Source organism: Sebastes umbrosus, chromosome 17 (assembly GCF_015220745.1).
Source record: "Sebastes umbrosus isolate fSebUmb1 chromosome 17, fSebUmb1.pri, whole genome shotgun sequence".
In the NCBI taxonomy this organism is placed as follows: domain Eukaryota; kingdom Metazoa; phylum Chordata; class Actinopteri; order Perciformes; family Sebastidae; genus Sebastes; species Sebastes umbrosus.
Window position 1 is genome coordinate 16980373 of NC_051285.1, and position 8455 is coordinate 16988827.

An 8455-nucleotide genomic window follows, 5' to 3' on the forward strand; every position below is an offset into this window, starting at 1 on the left:
AAAGACTAGCGCTTAGCGTGTCAGCATGCTAATGTTACAGTGTTACTATTACTCTCAGCTGAGGTTGACAGTAATTAAATAATTAGTGTTGGTATTGTTGTGTTAAGTGTAAAAGTGAAGACTTTGATAGTAGCTGAAAAGTGAGGGGAATTGCGGAAGTATCCAGGGTTCATCCTATGGGAGACATGAATTTCTTTAAATTGGCAAATTGAGAGTTTCACTATGGGTTAAAGTATTGGACTAAGATTGCCATCACTAGAAGGATGCAACTAGCGTGGCTAAACAATGATTCACACCCAGGCACATGGGTATATCGTCAGGTAGCACTTTGCATTAAATGTGATGAATACATTGCTATCACATTCATGGATACTACTTAAATCCTTAAGGCATTCATATAATCTACTTATCTGTCCTCCCTGCACCTTTATTTTAGCCATGCTAGCAGCAGTTCCATGGATGGCAATGTCTGTCATTTGGTCAATCTACCACTTTGGTTCATACTGAGATATCTCAACAGCTACTGGATGGATTAAGATTAAATTTTGTACGGACATCCATGGTCCCTTGATAAATTGTAGGCTAATAACTCTTTCTTCTAGTGCCATCAAGTCTAAAATTTAATTTGTCCAATACTTTAGCTGATGACCAAAATCCTCAAAATGAATGACATTCCCATCATCTTCAGCTGTATGTTGCTAATTAGCACATGTCACACATAACACAACTGTGCAAACCTTTATCAATGGCTCATGCTGTATCTACATTGTTTTTCTGCTCACTGATATTCCAAAGGGTGTCTTTGATTAGTATACATCAATTCCCTTTTTTTTAAAAAAGAAAAACAAAAGTTAAGGAATTGTCCCCAAAAAACACTTTTAATTGTTGAGGTCACAGAGAGTATCTCAAGTGGGACAGAACAGCATTCGATGAAATTATATTGAATGAATAAATTTAATGTAAGTCCCACAGGGTTGATCACACGTAAACATGCTGTTTACTGTATATGTAAGCTACAATCACCGTCATTTACATGCACCCAATACAGTCTTAACAATACTCGTCAAAACCGAGTATGTGGCTGGACCGTATATGGTCAGTATGTGAATTTGTGGCTAAATTATTACACAAATAGTCAGCGGTCATGTCTATTATGTTTTGCGAACAGTTTTTTTTCCACTTATATCTTAATGTTTGATTGAAAGACAACTTATAATGAAGCAAATGACATTCAGTAATAGTAAATGGTAACATTTACTAGTCAGTATATTATACATTTTATACAAGGTGAAAAGGTATGAGAATGACATACAGTATGCAAAGTTAAAAATATTTCAGTTTTTTATTAAAGCATGTGTATCAAAAGCATTCATCATATAAGTGGTGTGTAAGAACATCTTCGTTAAGGTTTATGTCATCACTGACGTTGTTGCTGCCGTATTTATTCCTAGATGGAGTGTTAATGGAGCAGCTACAATGTTAGCATAGCCTGGCACTGATCAATCCGAATTCCATTTAGAAAACAAGCATTTTAAAAGTGGTTTGCTTGTCGTCTTGCGGACAGACCCGACAAAGCATGAATTCAGACTTTTTATTAATCAGCATCATTATGTAGTTATATCGGCACACTTTTGATCCGTTTACAACAACATCGCTGCCGTACTTATGCCTAGATGACGTTATGTTGAGTAGCTACAATGTTAGCATAGCCTGGCATTGATCGATCCAAACTTCGTTCAGAAAACAAGCATTTTAAAAGTTGTTTGCTTGTTGTGTTGCAGACAGACTTGACAAAGCATGAATTCGGCCTTTTTACAAATTCTTTACAAGTTTGTTGCAATTAAAAGGACTGTTTGTAAGAATCAGAAATTGCTTGTTAACAGCAACACCTGTGGCTGTTAAGTCAACGAAAGTCAGCGTCCTGTTGCTCGGGCTCGCGCTTGTGCTCGCCCTACATAGACATGAATGAGCAACGCTCAAAACAGTGAGGCGATACACGTCAGCTAAAACCACAATATCACTCTATATTTCACCTGCTTGGCAGTAATGTTGGCTGACCAGATGAAGGTTTCTCCATGAATCACTACTAATCCTAGTGCTTTTCCTACTTCTGCCTCCCGACCGCGGCCGGAGGGAACAAGGGAGACACCGGAGTTTTGATCGGAGACGATAACGGTTCTCGCTGCAGAGCCCTGTCACTTCACGAGACACGGGAAACTTCTCTTGGTCTGGAGGAGCTGCAGCATTTATTTCTGCACAAACGTCCACTGCATATTCACTAGATATTCTCAGAGCTAAACTAACTCTTCTGAAGTGTGTAGTGTGCGCGCATGCACGTGAGAGTGGAGCGAAAGAGCGAGAACGAGCGCAGTGTGTGAGTGAAGGCAAGCCGGCAGAGGAGCAGAGGAGCAATGATACATTGAACCGTTGACACGCTCCCCAGAAAACGTAAACACAGGACTGTTCCCCCCGCCTTTTCATTTTGAAAGAGCAACGGCCAATGAGGAAACTCCAACAGTCGGCCGACCAATCCTGTACTTCATCACTCAGTCAGTCACTCACTCATTCACTCACTCAGTGACAGACTTTTGCGTTTTTAGGGCTGGCCCTCTGCGGTCCAGCCAAAAAACGTAAAAAACACATTTGGGCTTAAACACTTCAGTCTCACTGGGCATGATTACATTGCGTTGATACAATCTGTGGTGAGCCTACACATTAGCTTATCCCCTGGCATGAGCTCATAACTCAAGAGTAAAGAACCTTAAAAAAAATCTAAGGAAAACAAGAGAACACACAGCTGTTGTAAGGTGAGTTACGCCACATTATCAGTGTACCAAATCACTGTTAAACAAGGAAGATTAGGGTAGAATGGTGTTAATAGAGGTGGGGAAAATAAAACCACCATTGTACCCCTTAAGATGTGCTTAGACTGAATGTAAAGTCAATTTTCATCTTGATTTATTCACACTAACTTGACTGCTGGAGTGTAAACCAAAAATAGATCATTATAGTGCAGATATTAGCTGTAGTGAGTCAGCTGTAGTTCGCTAACAATAGGCATATGATTGTGTGGAAATCCATTTAGTTTTGTTTTGCCTCTAATTTCCATGTTACATTCAGTCTGAACACACCTTTAAGGCTACAGCAGAAATGGGAGGAGCATTCACATTCCAGCTGCTGGGGATTCAAGCAGAGCTGGAGGATTGTACAAAACAAAATACAACAGCATGCAAAAATATACAGTATTGCTTTGTGTCCATTCAGGAATGTATGAACTGTTGATCTCAAAAGATAATTTCAGTCATTTCTATCAGTTATGTTACTAGAAAAGCCAACAGATCACAACAATCAACTTGATGAGTACACGGTTATTACCAATAGAAATAAGGGCCAAATCTACAATATTGCAATCCAAATTGTATTAAGACAGTAAATTATTATAATATTAAAAACATTTGTAGAGTTGTTTGTGAATTTATGCATACTAAAATAGTAAATGGGATATGAAAAACATGTTAACTATTATCTCCGTCAGGAGATTATGTATTTGGTCTCGTGGTAGCAGTGTGTCACACTTTTTGAAAACATTTTATTGACAACATATTTTATTGACTGCTTTTTACAGTCATGACTGCGGACTACATCTACTGCTCCACAGTCCAGTCCAGTGGGTGGTGGTAACGCACCTCTAAGGTAGTTTGCTAAGCGCCAATAAATACTAAATAATAATAATAAGTTTTGTTTATGTAACTACTGTATTGAAATTTCAAAATAAAATATAGAAGAAGAAGAAACAGCAGCAGCAGCAGCAGCAGAAGAAGAAGAAGAAGAAGGCTACGGTTATGAACGAATTGTCCCTCTCTTGATTAACATGCCAGGGTAAGACAATAGCGTATGTATGTAACGTTATGTATGTATAACTCTCTCTTAGCAAATGACAAACTGAACCGAGCGCTAACTACAATGGAGCGCGTCTTCTCATGTCGGTAAGAGAAAGATTGTTAAGGTTAGCTATTAGCAGCCGGTGGGCAGCAGAGACCTGTGGTGTGTTTGACTAACAGCTAACGGGGCTAATACAGCTAACAGCTAACTAATCAAGCAGCACAACTGACCGAAGTGCCGAATTCACACCAGCCAGCGGCTCACCGCAATAATCATTTTTTTTTGCAGCCGGGAGGCGTGTTCATGTGTTTCAGGCGGGAACAAATTATTTACTAGGTCATCATGTCACAGGATCTGTTTACTGATTGGCTGCAGGTCCACCTCTAAGGTAGTTTGCTAAGCGCTAATAAATACTAAATAATAATAATAAGTTTTGTTTATGTAACTACTGTATTGAAATTTCGAAATAAAATATAGAAGAAGAAGAAGAAGCAGCAGCAGCAGCAGCAGCAGAAGAAGAAGGCTACGGTTATGAACGAATTGTCCCTCTCTTGATTAACATGCCAGGGTAAGACAATAGCGTATGTATGTAACGTTATGTATGTATAACTCTCTCTTAGCAAATGACAAACTGAACCGAGCGCTAACTACAATGGAGCGCGTCTTCTCATGTCGGTAAGAGAAAGATTGTTAAGGTTAGCTGTTAGCAGCCGGTGGGCAGCAGAGACCTGTGGTGTGTTTGACTAACAGCTAACAGGGCTAATACAGCTAACAGCTAACTAATCAAGCAGCACAACTGACCAAAGTGCCGAATTCGCACCAGCCAGCGGCTCACCGCAATAATAATTTTTTTTTTGCGTCCGGGAGGCGTGTTCATGTGTTTCAGGCGGGAACAAATTATTTACTAATAAGTAATAAATAAGCCATGTAGTTGCTGAATCTGTCTTTATTTTGGATCAACAATGCTTAGTTTAACCACCGTCGTTTTTTTTTTTTTTTCAGAAATAAAACCCATTTAGTTTATTTTGGCGTATCAACACTATAAAGTGAAAGTGTCCACTCCATAGGTAGTCTCAGCTCAGAGTAGCAGGAGTCATATTTTACACACACGTGATGAGAGAGAGTTGACAGACAATATTATAGCGGAGGATTTGGTGTTGAAACGAAAAGAAGAAAATACCTATTTGACAATATTTCAGATTTAAACCCAATGCTATCAGGGTACCATAACGTAAATGAGGCAGTTGCCGTGAGGAGGACGGAGTGGTCACAGCAGGTGATCAAAGTAAGCGCACTACACATATTGACCTACATCTTTTCTTGTAAAAGGTCCAGTGTAATTAGTAACACTGGTGTTGTCACAGGTTTATTAACCGGTGGGAAAGTTTCCCCACCATCATATCCCTAATTCCACGATAGGGTAAGTCACCACTTGAGTGGCCAGTTGAGTGAAGCAGCGCGTCTTCAAGCGCTCTTGCCAGATCTGGTGGAAATGTAGCGTTAAACTTTTCTGAACTTTTAGTTTGCCCGTACTTCGCCGCAGCTTTATAGACATTGCATGGCAGCACACGGCAGGCCACATTTTGCTGCTGTTCTGGTGGGAATTCGGCGTTAAACAGTCAACATGAAGCATCGCGCTATATATCCACCAGTGGACACTAGAGAACGCGCTGCTCCACTCAACTGGCCACTCAAGCAGTGACATACCCTGTCGTGGAATGCACCTGATTGGTCCCTGGTTCTCTGCCCGCGTTTTCAAATAAGAAACAACATCGTGGCCTGCGCATAAACTTTCTGCTATTCCAGCTAAACAATCCACCAAAATCTACTTCTGAAAACATTTTAGGCGAGAAATAGGCTATGTCACTGCTGAATCTTGTGTTGAGATTTTTTAAACTTTATGCAAATACAGACCCCCTCCAACTCGCTGCAACACTCCCACCATGCACTTTTTTTGGGGTTACAGCATGGTATTAATCAATGACCTTGCATGCTAATAAATAGTTGTCTTAATTTACATACCCCAGTGAAACATTGACAATGCCTCGAAACTTGATATTTACAAAATATTTTAATCTGAATATTAAGTTTCTCTGCCACGAACAGTGATTAACAAAATAGGTCATCTTCTATAACATCAAAAGAAAACTTAACAAAAATGTTGTTGAAAGTAAAGCATAACAACAGAATGTATGTTTGCACTTAACTTAAATTAACATAACTTCCATTAAATTAACTTAACACAACATTCCTTCAAACCCTGCAACTCCGAGGGGCCCGCTCTTGAAGTTGAGCCTCCTAACCCTCTTTCCCTGGGAGAGCCACTGCTTGACATCCTGCCTGGCATCATAGTCCATCAGCTCTGCTCCCTCAAAACTGATTCTGATGAGGTCTTCCAAAGTATCAGTGTGCAGACTTGCCCTAACATCTGACTTAATTCCTTTTTGCAAAAAGCCTCTCTCGCAGACTGCTGCAGATATTGGGAGCACCAGCATGATCCTGACCAGGTGTAGGATATTCTGCAAGAAAACAAGTAATGATCAAACCAACTATCCAAATCTACAGTCATGTCATGTTATATACTAAAAAAATAACAGAGCATACTGCATAGTCTGAGCAGTAGGGCTCTTTTGTCATCATGACTTCCCACAGTCCAAGATAACTTTTATCTTTGAATGACGTGTTTATCTTCTCTTGGAACTCCTCTTTTGCTTGCTCTTTATTGCACCAATTCCTGGCACAAGATGAGAAGGAAAACAAGGTATTTATCAACATAATTTCAGGTATAATATCAACAGAAATATTATACATGTAGCACAAAAAATAACTTCACCTCTTCTACACCTTGGTCCAGGACCTCCAGCGTATCATATGGCCAAGAGTCGTGGTTGAAGACACTGAAACACCTCACTGCCTTTGCTGTTGGTGTATCCTTTGCCTTCTCCTCTAAACATGTCAGTGTGCTGATAATGTTTAAATACAACAAGTCACCAAGTAGGCTGTTAAATCTGTCCTTGGGGTGTTTCACTGTAGACTGACAGGTCAGCTCAATGGCTTTTTGCAGTCTGGGGGCACACTGGCTGACTGGTTGACCTTCTGCCAGCTTTGCAGCTTCACCTTTAAGAATGGTGACTTCCTGTAAAGAATAAAAAACTTAAAACACTAAGTACATTTTATTAACAAGAAATAAACATTTATATAGACAGTACATATGTGTACCTGATATTTAAATCCCCGCCTCCCAGTTTCTTCTCCTTTCTGTTGGTGCTGCTCCTTCATGGCTGCCAGGAATGCAGACAGCTTCCCATCAGGTTTGGGTCTGGCTGCCATAGTTTCTATGGTAGCGAGGAGACTTTTGATGCCACTAACAGCCTGGGAACAGTGGGAAGACAGTTTTTTTTTTTTTAACTAACATATCAAAAACATATTAAGGGGAAGATGCAAAAATATATTTCATCCCCTGGCTCCCTTCTCTCTCTCCGTCTCCCTCACCTGAGGTAGGATTACATCATTTCTCTGGAGCAGCAGGCTGAGTCGGCTGATGGAAGAGAAAAGGTCTGACAGAAAGTGGCAGAATGACACAAATGTCCCATCCTCCATGGTGGCTTTGATCTGCAAATGTATCAGTGTAGTTCTCATTCTCAAGTTAAAATGATTTCAACAATGAAATACTGCCCAACTCAAAATGGTAGCAATACTAACCTTCTTTGCTCTGCCAGCTATGTGCTGCATTGGCTGAGCACCTGCCAGGTGGTCCATGTGCATATACACCGCTGTAAACTGTCCAGGGGTCTCATTTATAAAACAGTGCGTAGGATCCATACTAAAAATGTACGTGCGCACAAAAGCCGAAAATGGCGTACGCCAAAAAAAAATCAGATTTATAAACCGTGCGTACGCACACCTGCACGCAATGTTCCCTTTATAAATCACACTCCACCTGAAATGTGCGCACGTGGATCCGCCTCATATTCCGCCCCTCTACACGCCCACTTTCACCATAAATGGTCCATGCAAAACACCTAATTAATGTTTCTGCATGTGAATGAGCCTGTTTGATCTTTACGGTAAATCACGGCAACTACCGAGAGGAAGACCGAGATAAGGAGTTTTTCTGACACAGAGATCACGGGTGCTTGTAGTGAGGAGGTCTCTGAACATACTCCGTTCCCTCTTAATTCTGTTATACACGTCATTTAGTCCTCAGTGCCGTATATCCACCAGCACCATGCAGCATGTTTACCAGTGTCACTGCAGTGTTTATATCTGTACAGCAATCCATTTCAGCGATTCACAACTTGCCAAAATGATCAAGACATCAGTAAAATCCACCACGCTGGATATCATTAGAAAAAAGAAGTTTAACAGGTGAACACAATTTATTTATTATTTAAGTTTTTATAGTGACACTTGTCCTGTATTATGATTAGGGACTGATAATGATAATGAGGATAGGAGAGTAACGATTGTGTGAGAGCTGTCACTGGCTTTATTTCTAACTTTGTTAATTTACACAATCCATACTGGTGAAGATGTGCTGGGTGGAGGTGACTGTGAAGATGTGCTGGGTGGA

General features: G+C 40.4%; 1 long non-coding RNA gene across 1 annotated transcript; it reads right to left on the reverse strand.

The window, feature by feature from the left end:
• Positions 1-5916: 5916 nt before the first annotated feature.
• On the reverse strand, positions 5917-7838 carry LOC119476110. The gene is made up of 5 exons (XR_005203943.1): positions 7585-7838; positions 7375-7494; positions 6716-7254; positions 6487-6616; positions 5917-6401 (listed from the first exon to the last, which is right to left on the reverse strand). It is a non-coding gene; the product is annotated as an uncharacterized LOC119476110 (long non-coding RNA).
• Between the last annotated feature and the right edge of the window lie 617 nt (positions 7839-8455).